Raw genomic sequence first — 15,143 nt, forward strand, 5'->3', positions numbered from 1 at the left:
TTTTTTTGAAGAGTAAACTAATTTTGAAAATTTTTGGTGTAAATTTTTTGTTAACACTGAAAATTACTCGAAAGTATACTGTAACAATAACTTGATATTCATTAATATCAAATCACAAAACATCAAAATGAAATAGGTATTTGGGAACAAACTCATTATTTTCTGGAGATTTTTTTGTCCAAAATAATATTGAGTTCTTGTTACAATACAGTATAATTTTGAGTAATTTTCGGTGTTAACAAGAAATAAAAATAACTTTGCACCAAAATCGTTGAAGATTATTTTAATCTTCAAAAAAATTGACCGTGGTTAACACCACACTTGTGTTATTTATAAAATTGCAGGCTTTCAAAATGAAACGTCTTATACAGTATGCTGTCTGTTTATCGTTTTAGGAATTTTTTTTTCATAGTCCCCATTTGAAAAAAAGGGGAAAAAATGAAACTTTGCTTATATGGCCATGACTTCAAATCTGAATGTATTTTCCAATGCTCAACAACTTTTCAAAATAACATTTTCCGAGATTTTTAAACTTATGATGCACTGTTTGGAACCTTTGGTGTAGTAATGAATATTACTGGAGTTTTTTCCCAACACCAAATCTTTATTTTTAACACCTCGACACGTGTTTCGATCACCAAGTGATCATCTTCAAAGAGGAAGAAGAGAAACTGAGAACTAGTGCGAGCTTATCCTATTTATGCTATAAAGGTAACCCATACAGGTAAACCATCCAGGCGTACCAACCATACTGGTATACCAATTTTAATTAATTTTACAATTTTGCCTTATCTATTATTTCATTTATATAAACATATATTGTAAAATAATAGATAAGGCAAAATTGTAAAATTAATTTAGGTTGGTAGGCCTGGATGGTTTACCTGTATAGCATAAATATGATTAGCTCGCACTAGTCCTTAGTTTTAATCTTCCTCTTTGAAGATGATCACTTGGTGATCGAAACACGTGTCGAGGTGTTAAAAATAACGATTTGGTGTTGGGAAAAAACTCCAGTAATATTCGAGATTTTTCAAAATAAGAGTACTTTACTCTTGTCTCAAAATAAAATAATCAAAGGCTCCATGTATATTACGTGTGTTTTACTGTATTTTGTTGGTGCATGTTTAGATTTAGGGGATGCACAAACTTTCATCAAGAATAACTTTTTGTCGAAAAACCTTTAATAAATAAGTTTCTCATATGGTGCATATTTTTGGGATGACACTGTATACATGTTCAAAACTATGCAAAAAATTTTTACTCAAAATCTCAAAAATACAACCTTCATACAACTTTGAAATTTAGTATTTACATTACTGACATGTCTAACTTTCAAAAAAATTCTGCCATAGTGTGAGGAATTGTTTGAAAAAAATCATCCCGAAAGGAATAATTTGGAAAAATATATAAAAAAACATTTCCAAAAAGGTATGGCGGGCCTGAACACCCACCAGGGAAGTAAGTCATACAGCAAGCGCCGTATTTTTTTTGTTGAAGTACCGATAAATTGAAGAAATTTCGTGAAAGAAAGTGTTTAACATCTCCGAATTTTCGAGCAATTTCAGTTAATTTTATTCTACAATTGCGTCCCGTACATCAGCGTTAGGAATATCATTTTCCTTTCGTTTATTGCGTATATGAACCCCCCTAAAAGCGCCATACTGTAAGAAATGACTTACCAAAATCTTTCACTATCTCCCAGTCTAAAATAAAATATTGTGCTTTATCCGCCACTGAAAATACTTTTACTGAGACAATAACATTATTTTCATTATCTATAAAATGGAATATCTTCATTACCGTCAACATAACTTATTACATTTTAGAGGTAATTATATATGTTGCCCGTTATTTTGAACAATTATTACCGTTATAAATCAAGAAAATTTTCTTATTGTTGGCACAGGAACTGGAATTGGTTACTCGTTCGAAATTTGATATTTCTTCAGCAAACTCGATTCTATTATTCATGAAGACGTTCATTTGACTAGAAATACTATGCCCAGAAAATTACCAACAAACCGTTCAAAATAGAGGTGACGTACCTTATGTTTTCATTCGGGATATCAGATTCTTCATATGAAAGCAAAACAGACAAAGTTGAGAAAGTAATTATTGTTTTTAATTGAAAATATCTCACTACCATCAGATTGAGTGTGTAAATGAGGAAAAACCCTTATTCAGAAGTGACTGTGAGATTGTCACACCCCCTGACAAAAGTTCTGTCAGGGGAGAAATATCGATTCATAAGAAAACGATTTCATAGGAAACAATGCTTTCACGGCCAGAGTCACGATTGAAGACAACAAAATCCGGGCTAGTAGGCCGTGATCGATTAAAACCTGAAATCAAACATTTCGCCTGCTACTGCGGCAGACATCAAGAGCAGTAGCAACGGTCAGTACTTCAGATTCCAATCGCCCATGCCCTACTAGCATGAAATTTATTTTGTTCAACCATAATATTCACTGGGTTTTGTTTTTTTTCTGTCGAGTCGTGCCATCATTTCCTTCATAATTATGTCTTTTTTTAGAATTTCCTTTAGTCAAACCTCAAAGAATGACAACCTTTTTGGGATGAAATCTGTGTGCTTTCAAAATTGTAACTATAAAAGATTGAAAGATTTTATACTTTTCAGAGATAACAAAATCCGCGATGGTATACTGTGGTTGAATGAAACTTGTAGTACCAAACGTTTCGTCTGCTACTGCAGCAGACATCATCAATAGTATGTGCGTTGACCGCGAGGTCGAATGCTATATTTCAAAGTGGTTAATCGAACTTGTGATATCAAACGTTTAGTATGCTACTGCGGCAGACGAAATTTTTGGTACCTACTATTCCTACTATACTATTCCCTTCGAACATGAAGTACTAATCCGGATTTTGTTTTCTCTAATTGTAACTACATTCTCATTTGAGTATTATTTTCTTCACTCAAGTAAAACGACATGTTTTATGATTGTTCCAAAATAATGTACCTTTCGTGCTGTTGTTTTCTGTTTGAAATAATTTTAAAATATTTACCACAGTTTCTTATTCAATTTCATGATGTATTGAAGAAACGTTATAAATGTGAATATCTAGCAATCGATGCACAATTAAAAAATGGGCGTTTATTTCATCCCAATATAGGTACACTCAATATATATTTATCGACAGCGACATAACATCAAATTTCAGGATATAGGTACAAGTATAACTATTTTTTCATAGGAACAAGCACGACCCAAAATACTAATCAATGCGACGTGTCCAATCATTTTTCCAATAAATAATTCAATCCTTTAATAATAAAGAATCACACTGAGAACAATAATAAAAAATAGATTCGTTATAAAAGTATATGTACTAGACAAATAATTTCCTGAACAAATCTATTTGATACATACACTGTCATCTGTTCAAGAAATATTAAACCTCAAGGTGTGTATTAATTTCGGTAGAATCATTGTTTAAAGAGAAGAAGACTTCATTCCCAACATCGGCACCGTGTTCTAAAGAGAACTTCATCTTCAACCAACGACGTCATCTTCTGGAAGGACGTCGTTGAAAGTGTTGGTAACATGCATAAGTTCAGCTACTACTTCATAGATGGTGCATCCAGTGTAACTTTTTGTTTAGTAACTCAAAACCAGCTGTTCAAGGAGGGGCGAAAAGGCAGAACGGCATCAAAACTTGACAGTGCACGATCATACAACGATATGAAAAGGTAGTGTTCGCGCTATAGTGTACATGTGTATACTCCAGAAATCACCAGGGTTTGCCTGAAACCATCACTCTCATCCAAGCCGAAAGGTTAGTGTCCTTTTGCCATTCAAAAACTAACCCCACTTTGAGTTATGATTCTTATGAAAATCATGTGTTAGCAATACAAAAGCCGGTTTCTTATTTTTTTCTCCTATTATCTATCCTTGTTCAGCATGATCGGCTAACCCTGACGATTTGCTCACAGGTAAATGTGCAAAATGTTCCCTAAATCCTCTTTCTTTTTAAATAAATGGGAAATATAGCCTCAGAATCTCATAGTATAACAATTATTTGAGTGGCTGTATAAGCATATACCTATATCGGATCTATTGGAGTGACAAGGATTGAGATGAATGAACTTGAATCGCGGCAGGCAACTGTTTGTTTACATTACAAGTTTCATAAGATTTCTATTGAGATGAACTTTCGTATTGTTTGAGAGGTAATCACATATTAAAGTATAATTTAAGTATGAACTGAATAACCAATTATGTGATTGTAGTTCTGCCTCTTTTGGGTCACTTACCTTATTACCTATATTCTGTTGGCGAAAATGAACAGAATGCAACATTATTACATGGTAATTACTGGTAGATTACTGAAAGTAGTGAAGAAGGAAGTTGTTATTGGAAGAAGACTGTACAATTCAACCTACTTATTGTAGGTAATATAGTTGCCAGTTTATAACAGTTTAAGTCAAATTAATAATTATGTTTTTTAAATAGCGGTATTTAAAGGTAATCAAGTCAATTCACTTTGCAAATTGTATCTCTACAGAAAATACAGAAATAATACATTTTTTTAATCTTTTCACATCGAATATAGATCTGACAGAAGAACGAAACACGAAACAGTTAAGAAGTAGGTATTTATTTACTCACTACAAGCTTTTACCGTGCGGGAGTGAATGAAGTTCCTCTCAACTTTTGAACGGAATAAGATTTCAGGTCGGACAAAATTAAAAAGGTATTATTTTCAGTATTTTTTATAAGAATGACAATAGTGTTGCAGTACCACCTTTTTTATAACGGAAAGGTGGACTTATGATAACTAGTTTGACAGGTATCTTAATTTCAGAAATATTTCTTGAAGAAAATTATTCAAAACTCACTCCAGTTCATTCATTGAATATTCAAAATTAATATTACTGGAGTTTTATCCGAACACGAAACTGTTATTTTTAACACCTCGACACGTGTTTCAATCACGAAGTGATCACCAAGTGACAAAGATTGAACAGTTTCATCTTCCTTTTCTTTTTTACATAACAGTTAATCGTCACGATTGTCGGAACTACCGATAGTAATTCCTGGGTTAATCATGCGGTACAATACCTTCGAAAGAACGTGTGGACCAACTCTTAATAATGTAATAAAAAATGATTTTTCGTATATTGAAGAATAATATTTCAACAAGACACTTCTTCTTTTCTTCACCAATAAATATGCTTTATTTTTTAATTGACAGGTTTCGAGGAGGCTGGGTAAGAAACAAGGGTGCAGTTGCGTGGCCTTTTCGGTAACCTGAATTGAGTTCTCTTTTTTTTGTGAGATGCATAAAAATACGACAACAGTTTGTATTATTGTATTGAGGGAGGTTTTGTATTGAGTATTTTCAGTGAGTAAATCTTGAATCTTTCACTTTGAGTCTTTAAACCATGTTTCCGTTATTAGGTATGACTCAGATTTAAATTTCTCAATCATTAAATTACATCTGTAAATCTGTCAATATATGGGATATCGGAATGACCATTCTCGTCATTTTAATGCTCATTCCCGTCATTTTAATGCTCATTTTGATCTCAGTTGCTACTTTTCATTCCGTCTCAATCGACAGAATCTTTGCAGAAATTTACCAGTTGTCATGGTTGAAAATTTGTCACATTTGTGAGTATGCGCACATGATGACTATTTATTGTCATGAATATTTATTGTCATAATATAATACATTGGGCGAGAAGAGCGAATCATTGACAACGAAGTCGTAATATTCATCCATGAAATATACTGTTACGTTTTCCCCGTGGTTTTATCAATAATTGACCACACTGTACAATTAAACTTAACTTAATTTCACTGCTAAAACAACCAAATACTTTATAACTAAAACTTCAAACTAATATTCTAGTGTCTATCGCCTTATTAAACCACTTCCTACCGCACTGTCCACTAGACTTTTCTGATATGCGCGTGGGTAGTGTTAATATATGGTAATCGAAGTCTCTTGAAGCCAATGGGGAACTCGCTAGAAGTCTATCGAAGCGACGCGGCATTTAACTAGTAACTAGTACGATCGCGAAGCGCACGTCCAGTTGAGGGCGATCTTGGCCACTTCACAAATGATTTATGATAACCAGCGGCGGCCAGCGTTATTTTTTTCAAGGGGATGATATACAACACTACCCCCTTTCTTGAGGTTGTTCGTCCCGAACAACATTCCAATAGTGAAAATCACGACCCATGTGAAGACTCAGTCTCTTTATGTATGTGGACAATTTTAGACATGCTTCTGAGTAACAAGTGAATTCTGTATACCAGATCGTTAATCGTTTTGGTTACCAAGTACCTAAGATCCTTGCCATGGTCTCTGCAATTTGGGACACAAACCTTTTCGACGTTGGGGTTGGTAAAGCCACACTGCACTGCCCTTGTTGAAGCTCATCGGCGTCAACTTCATTCTGTCGCTGGAAAGCTGTAATTTGGACCAAGCAAATTTGTGGACAATTTCCAGTCTCTCCTTCAGGTCATTCACATATTCTGAAAGATGTACGTCTTGAAATTCATCGGATGGGCTGCCACACATTACGTCTATCGGAAGCTTCAGTTCTCGACCAATTAACAACATGGATGGTGTGTAACCGGCAGACCACGGCTAAAAAACCCGGAAAATAGCTTTCCCATAGTTATTGTAGTTTCATCAAACATATAGTCGTGTCAATGTTTTCAGTTTTAACTTGATTTATTTTGTGCTTCTTACCGTAGACGCGACGCGTACTTCCGTCTGAACCGATAAGTCAGAAATTAATATTCCTTATCTGAAAATCTTGAAAATGAGAATAAAAACAAGTCTTAGAAATCCTTATACACCATCAAGTATTTGGGAACATCAGTATATCCAATTCAATGTCCAAAAACTGAAAGAACATAAATCGTTATTTATGAATGAATTGTGGGGTTTTTTCTCATAATATTATCCAAATTGGTATTGAAGAGTCCTAGGCAAGTGACTCATGGCGAAACATCGATGTCTGCCAGTGAGGATGACAGTGTTCCATGTAAGTGAAATTTTACGATTCATTTAGTATATTGTGCAGAAATCCTGTGAGTGGTATCTGATATAATTCCATAACGAATGTTTGGAATACAAATTGAGTAGAGAAAAGTGTTTTTTTGTACACTTCAGTGTTCATATAAAAGTATTTGTTTCGAAACAATTTTTCTTTCGTGTAATTCAATGTTGATATGAAAGTAGCTGTTTCAGGATGGCTTCTTCTTTCAGTTTGTGTCTGAAAGTTACTTTTTTGCATGATCTACACATCTGTGTATAGAGTTACTACTTTTGAATTGATTGCTTTCTTCCTTTCTTTGGAAGATTCCCACTTTTTCTTTTCTATCAAGATGAAGTAGTAGAAAGCCAAAAACTTTCTTTCCCAAAAATTAATCACTCCTAAAAATATAGTCCTTTCAATATAAACATAAAATGTGTTTTCTGAACACTCTATAAATGAATATAAATAATTTGTTTGCTATGTTTGAGAAAAAAAAACATTCAGAAGACCAAATGTAATAAGGTGTTTGTTATGACAGCTTGAAATAATATCAGTGTTTCATCCACGCCCTATATCATATTTCACCCTAATTTATGCTGCTTCTAATCACTGAAGCAACATTATGAATCAAACGACCTACATTATGAATGTGCGCCTTGCATGCGTGAGTTACTGTAGAATTGTGTATAATAAACAAGTAAACAGTTCCCAAGTGGAAAATCAGCTCTCAAAAATATGAGGCGACAGCTTATTGGTTTCGAAATAACGAGTATTAAGACGTATTTCAATGATTTCACAACGTATAAAAACAACGATCCGCGCGCCCGTTACAGCATATACCTTCAGAAACAATATACCATATGACAAAAAAAACAGTATTGAATATCAATTTGAAAATTTCAATGAATCACTGTGTTATTGAAATACTTCAAAGAATCAAACATCGTTAGAAATTAATTTTATGTTATGCAACTGTTAACTAACAAATTTGTTTCCTAACCTTCCGTTCCTACAAATGGCGACATGAAAGTTCCGAAAATAGGATAACTAATTGTTGCTATTTCATGCCCTCCCTAATTATATGTTCTGGAAATTATGAAAGTTTATGAAAAACAATTTTTTTGTTATCTACAATTTTTTCAAGATGTCAATATTTTTTCCACAAGTGTTATGACCGTTTTTGCAGTAATAGACAGTCCAATGTTTTCACATCATCTTATGACTCTAAGGTAATTGCACACACACCGATTGTGGACGGCCGATTTTATACCGGTTGTCCAATTTCCAATAGTGAACCACATGTGGAATTTGGACGACCGGTATAAAATCGGCTTGATTTGTTAATAAGAAACTAACTGATATAAGTTTTTCAAACTATTAGAGATATAATTATGGACCTTCAGGTCATTTTCATTCACTTGAGTCAAAAAGAACTTGTATTACAGATCTTCACTGATAGCTGTCAAATTCCGGTTTGAGCAGTAAAGCCGCTCGTCACTTTTCTTCAATTTTCAAACATATTCGCAATGAACTATGAGAATTATGGAAAATGGGATATGATATCTGCTTTATACAAGCCGGGGAAAATGCAGAAGCAGCAGACAATTTGTATCATGAGAAGTATTCAGAGAGAAGACAACCTTTTAGAGAATTTTCCGCAAGAAGCTTGCGTCAATTTGAAAAGAGAAGGCCAAAACTATATGAATCAAACAGGGATAAGGAGTTGAAAGAAATAGTCGTTTCAAGACATGTTGAAAATAACCCCAAAACGTCAACGCGAAATTTGAAAATATCAACAAGCCTACCAAAAACTGACGTTAGGAGGATTTTAAAATAACACTACTTCAAGCTATGCAGCACCAAAAGAGTTCATCAACTCAGACCAAGATTTTGAACGCGGCATGGCTTTTTGCCAGTGGTTCCTGGAAAGTTTTAACCAAGTGCGTGATTCATCGTTAAATTGTATTTGGACAGACGAAGTTTATGAGAGCAGTGCCGGCATTTCCAACCGCTACAATTCTTATACTTGTGCACAACAAAATCCTCATTCTATTGCGGAGCAGAGAGATCAAGGAAGATTTGGATTTAGTGTGTGGGCAGATGTTTTCAGGGGTAGAATTATCGGCCCTTTCATTTATGAATTTCATTAGTTCGGACTTCCATTGCCTGACATAATATAAAATGATTTGAAATCCCTGAAATAACTAATAAAAAAGAAAAATTGAGAAAGAATAGCTGAAAATAACAATTATATTAAGCAAAAAAACCCTGAAATGAAATAACAGTGAAATAAAAAACAAGTAAAAAAAAACAATTGAACAAAAAATAAAAAAAAAATCAAGACAGTCATCACCCGAAGACGATTATGGATGCTAACAATCGAAACGTCGAGAAGTACCTTGGCGTGCAATCTCTTTATTTTTTGTTTTTATTTTTTGTTCAATTGTTCTATATTTACTTGTATGTTATTTCCCCTGTCATTTCGTTTCAGGTTTTTTTGCTTGATATTATTGTTATTTTCAGCTATTCTTTTTTATTCCTTTTTTTATTAGTTCTTTCAGATATTTCAAATAATTTTATTTAATACCAGGCAATGGAAGTCCAAACTAATGAAATTCATCATGAAACATTGTCAGTCACCTTCAAACAACTGTTCATTTATAATAATTCATAATATCTTAGATGTATTTAGAAATATTGAACCTCTTGTTGATGAAATGCCGGGCCGGATGTTAGGTCCATGCCGTTGGCCGGCCTGGATCTATCGTCTATGGACTTTTACCTGTAGGGAAGGTTTGAAGATCTCATTTTTAAATTGCCGACCAATTCTAGATACTTATTGGAAGCGGTAGTGATGCTTCCCTCACTCATATGTACAATTAATTTTTGTAAAAACATTCAGAAAATGTGTCGCCTGTGTGTAGGAGAAGCTGGGGAGACATTTCGAACATCTCTGAAGAAATATATGTCATTGTTTGTTCTTTTTTTTTTTCACCGTATTGTGCGCTGGTCAGGCCCTATCCCCCGAAGCCCCGATACATTCGGGAGTTGGCGCCAGCATAATCAACCAATGACCACTCCCCACACCGTGGGGTAAGTGATCATTGGGTCCGAGAATCATGTGCCCTGAACAAACGCAGTGAGCCAAGAATGACAGCCTTCTGCGAGAAGTGCCGAATTTATTGGAACTATTCGTTCCCCACCCTCAGGCTCATACAAGCTAATAAGCCTGATGTAGTCCTTCTCGACCACCAGATCAAAACGATATTTGTCGTGGAGTTTTCAGCTCCTGGCGAGACGAATATCGTCAGAAAAGAGAAGGAAAAACGGATAAAATATCGAGATTTTCTCTTCGAACTCCGCAGACTCTATCCAGATCACTCTGTCAAGATGGTCGTTCTGATTATTGGAGTCCTTGGTGGAATGATGTCTTCTCTACTCTCGAATCTCAAAATCATACCGGCTTGCCGCACTAAGGCAGAAATCTTAGCCGCACAGATGCAGAAGGCGGTCATTCTTGACTCAATGCGTTTGCTCAGGGCACATGATTCTCGGACCCAATGATCATTGTTTGTTCTTCATCATTATAATTATTATTGTTAGAGTTTCATTTATTATTAGTAAATATAGTATTAAGTTTTATCAGTTTTATTGAAACTATGCGTTTTAATTACTGATGTGAAGAGCGACAGTTGATGCTACTACTACTCACCAATTTCTTTCTGTTTCATCGCCGCGTCGTCCAAAACCAACTTGATCAAAGTGTGCGTTTCAAAGTCTACATGAAAAAAACGTAAAAGCTCTTTATTTCAAAGATGACTCTAGTAAAACATCAAGCATGCGTGCTACACTACTTTTGGACAGGTGATTTTAAGCGCTATTGGAATATGCAGGAAAATACAGGATGTCTCATAAAAAAATTGTTTCCATCAAAACTATTGATATCTCATTTGAAAAAATAAGTTTTTTACACCATTGAATTCTTCGTAAAAAATGTTTTGAAAATGTTTTTATGAAAACAAGAAATTTTTGACAGAAAAAAGTTACAGCAATTTTTCGAAAATGCACATTTCAGAAAAATATGCTGCAACAGAAACGCTGATATATATCGATAGATAGCGATTTTTCATAAAATTTATCTCTCAAGACACCCCTATCAGGAGTTTCCCTTTAAAAGTGTCAAATTGAGCCCACTATGTACTTAAAAATTACTAAGAGAAATGAAACGGATATAGACTATCAACTCAAAATATGTAGTTGAAAAGTCAATTCAACTTCGCAACTCTACTATATACATAATCAATCAAAGGAAAAACTGCATTAATTTTTCTCAAGCAGACCGCAAGCCACATTACGGGTGAAATATTTTGTCTCATTATTTTTTTTTGATTACTCACACAGTGTTCATTTTTCTCTGGATCCATTTTAGAAGTTTACCCTGTTGAGGCTACATTGATTTTTTTTAATTTCTGGCAACGATTTCACAGAATGAATTCGATAACCGCTGTATGAGTACTGCTGATTAGATTTCGTTCCCTTTGTAAATCATTAAAATGTCTATATCATGTTGCTGAATCTATAGTTTTTCATACCATTGCTGATGCGTCGTATCGAATGTATATTTCATACGCAACTCTCTGTCCAATATTGTATGTGCAGATTTAACTCGATTGGTCAATGTTCGGTCATTTGGCGATATCATCAAAACGTTATATCCAGCGAATAAAATAGATTGATTGACGTGGAAAGCAAATATTGATTTATATCGAGATCGTGTTTCCTTTTGTTGTGTCAGCGCAGTTCTTTGATGAAACGGTATTACTAAATGATTGAATTGGACATTAAAGGATGTTATCATTATCATCTCTCAAAGTATCAGAAGATAAGCATTTAATTAAAAAAATATCACGCCTCCTGATTATGGCTGTCAGTATTCAAATGGCATGACAACAGTGGTTGAAATCTCAAATGGAACACCCTAACGGAGTTGAAGAAGTAAAAATGTCAAAGTACACAATTTTTTTTCACTTGAAGAATACATTTTTTTCGTTCGGGTTATATAATGACAGAATGTGACATCGAAAAGATACCTCCAAAAAAGAAATTTTCGCCAAAATTTTAAGACAAGTATGTTTCAATCGAAAGGGAAAAATTCTCACAAAAATATTTTTGGTTTTATATTTTTCCATCATCAAACAAAAAATGTGTGGAATTCTCAGACTATTCATTCCAGTAGAAACCATTGTAAAACATTGAATTCCATAAATGAGGGTATTTATTATCCTCCACAATTTTTAAATGACAACGGAAATCGTTATACTGTTTTTTGATGTTGCCCCTTCACCGATAGCTTAACAAAATTTCAGGGTTTTGAACTTTTTAAGTCGAACGTTTTGCGAGAGTTCAAGTCTAAATCTACTAAGACTTGACCACAGAAAAAACTATCACGGCTACTGAGTGGCTCAATATATTTTTTTAAATGTGTGTTTTTAGACACAGGAATATATTGCTAGCAATCTATATCTTTTTTATCACCAACCCCCATATGGGGTTGGTGAAAAACAAAAAAACCCTATATTCTGCATTGACAATCTTCACATTCGCAATATCTTCCAAAAATCAGTAGTTTGCACATTTTTTTTGAGTAAAGGATTCTAGAAAATATATCAAAGCCAAATTCAAGCCCTGTAGATGGGATTTTGGGAATTTGAAATTTTGCCATTTTCAATTTTAAAATGATCACATTTGCGTAAGTTTTAGTTGAATTCAAATTAAGGGCCATGCAAACCGTCTGTCTTGAAAAGTTCTACAAACCTTGAAGTTTTGGTAAGACTATCCACGGAGAAGTTGAAACAATGAAACACCGTTGTTTTTTTCGTTACATCTAAACATGTTTTTCATAACGTCCACCTGTATATTTGTTGATTTTCCGGTTTTGAACCGTATCGCATGTAATTTGCCTGCTTTACTGTCAAAAATAAGAGTCACCGAAATATTTCACCAAAAGACCCCTTTCAAATAATAATGCACCTAAATAATCGTTATGTATACGGGGTGACAATGAAATCATCGTACACGACGCCATTCAGTTGTTTATGAGTAGAGAAATTTGAAATTCGGAAGCTAAGTTTTCAATGGTGAAACATTTAAATATCTGTATAGCGTTAATCGGTAGTCAACCTGAGTCAAGAATTTCCAATTTCCATTCAAAATGGCAGCATAGAAGCAATTTACTTTTAATTCATTATGACAGCACTAGGAGGTCATCTATAGAAATGTTGCCAAACAAGTTGATATAGGGAGAAACAGACACCAAAATTTGCTCAGGCATTATGATGTTAATTTTTCTGAGTGCTGATAAACACTCATTCACTTCCCCATGAAACGAACTTTTTCATCCGCCTCCGTATATTTTCAACGGAGTTTTACTAATGGAGGAGTGTACATTCTACACTGCAAATATGCATATATTATCAATATATTAAGTACTAACTGATTGGAACATTTTAAAACAACACATGGGCTGAAAATTCCCCGGCTTAAGAAAGAAAACGCGTTTTTTTTGTTCAAAATTCGCTTTATTCGTAAACGTAATCTCCAGACAATCACTCCAGCGCCGCTCTAACATTTCAATACGACTTTTGTAGAACGATTTATCTTTTGCCTCAAAATAAGCCTCAGTTTCAGAAATAAATAAGTTTCAGTCGAGCGAAATTTCTCACCGGAAAGCATTTTTTCGAGGTCTGCGAACAGCCACTAGTCGCTGGGAGCCAAATCTGGCGAATACGGTGGATGTGAGAGCATTTCGAAGATCAATTCATGTAGTTTTGCCATTTTTTTTGACATGCGATACGGTACGTTATCTTGATGAAACACATTTTTTTCTTTGTCATATGCGGTCGTTTCTTTGCAATTTCAGCTTTCAAATGCTTCAATAATGTTGACGGTATTTCTCTTCTCACGATAGTCGATGAATATTACATCACGTGCATCCCAAAATACCGAGGCCATAACCTTTTCAGGCGATTGTTTTTCTTTCGTGCGCTTTAGATGAGATTCACCAGTTATTCTCCACTCATATGACGATCGTTTTGATTCTGAAGTGAAGTGATGGATCTACATTGCATCCATTGTCACATATCGATTCATTTTCCAACAATAAATTTTCAGTATGGTGTCCAAGTATAAAAGGAAAACCGCTCAGCAGTCCTGGAACTCTGAAGCTAAGCAAAAGGCCATTGATGCAGTGAAGAAGGACGGGTTGCAAACCGCAGCTAAAAGGTTCCAGATACCTCGAAATACTTTAAAACGGCGTGCACTTGACAAAAATGTTCAAACAGTAAACACAAAAAAGGTTCTTGGTCACTTTCGGCCAATATTTACTGAGGAGCAGGAAAAAGAAATAGTAAACCATCTTTTGGACATGGAAGTCCGTTTTTTTGGTGTAACAGTCGCTGATCTACAGGCTCTTGCCCACAAACTCGTTGTTAAAATTGCATACCTCATAACTTTAGTCATGAAAAAAAAGCTGCTGGGAAAGATTGGGTACAGGGATTTAGAAAACGCCACCCTATGATTGCATTACTCAAGCGTTTAACAAAACTAATGTATCAAAGTTTTTTGACATTTTAGAAGGCATTCAGAAAGATCACGTATTCCCACCTTATAGGGTGTACAATGTTGATGAGACTGGACTCTTAACAGTCCAGTCCAAGTCGTCCAAGGTCTTTGCTTTAAAAGGTCGGCGACAAGTCGGCTGTTTAACATCTGCTAAATGAGGTGTTCTTTCAACTTTTGTAGTCTGTGTTTCAGCTGGAGAGACATTTATACCACCCTTCGTGATTTTACCAAGGCGTAGAATGAAAGTTGAACTGCAAGGTGGTGCACCTCCTGGAACAGCTTTTACGCATGTCATCCTACTGGTTGGATGCAAATGGAAATATTCACCTCATGGTTTGACCATTTCTTAAAATTATCAAAGCCAACAAAAGACGACCCGATTCTTCTGATACTAGACGGTTATGCAACTCACACGAACAACTTAGACTTCATCGAAAAAGCCAGAGACAATCATGTCACTGTTTTGTGCATTTCCCTCCACTGCAGTCATAAAATGCAGCCA

Source organism: Leptinotarsa decemlineata, unplaced genomic scaffold (genome assembly GCF_025532065.1).
Source record: "Leptinotarsa decemlineata unplaced genomic scaffold, Ldec_3_MD MMD2_tig00026307_RagTag_RagTag, whole genome shotgun sequence".
Taxonomy (NCBI): Eukaryota; Metazoa; Arthropoda; class Insecta; order Coleoptera; family Chrysomelidae; genus Leptinotarsa; species Leptinotarsa decemlineata.